This window comes from Pholcus phalangioides, unplaced genomic scaffold (assembly GCF_987345545.1).
Source record: "Pholcus phalangioides strain wild (caught in Gottingen) unplaced genomic scaffold, Ppha-v1.0 ptg000004l_1, whole genome shotgun sequence".
In the NCBI taxonomy this organism is placed as follows: domain Eukaryota; kingdom Metazoa; phylum Arthropoda; class Arachnida; order Araneae; family Pholcidae; genus Pholcus; species Pholcus phalangioides.
Window position 1 is genome coordinate 24,866,075 of NW_028301597.1, and position 527 is coordinate 24,866,601.

A 527-nucleotide genomic window follows, 5' to 3' on the forward strand; every position below is an offset into this window, starting at 1 on the left:
AGAAAAAGAAATAATAATAATAATGATAAAGAAGAGAGTATGTATAAGAAAAGAGAGAAATTAATCCAACAGTTTTTTCCTTTCCTTTTTCTATGGGCCTGGAATTTTCCAGTGACATGTGATTCGGTCATTCACGGGAACTACCAAAGCCTCCTAGATAGTACTGCTGTTATCTAGGTCTATCTAGGAGGCTTTGGAACTACCAACCACACATGATGACCATTCCATTTATGTTACAAATTAGAATTCACCGCAATAAGTGATGAGAATTATAGTAATTTCCCCCCACCCCATGAAAGAAATAGATTCCTTCAGTAATTACTTGAGGCAATGGAAATATGAAATACGAAGAAAATGGTGAGTTATTATAAGGTATATGAATCACAATGAAATTATTAAAATTCTAAAAAGATACTTAGTGTATATATTACAGTGAATGTGGGGGGAGGGGGGGGTCCGGCATCGAGGATCGAGGGGGGGGGGGGTTTCGGATTTGCTGACTTTTGATGACAAGGGGGGAGAGGGGT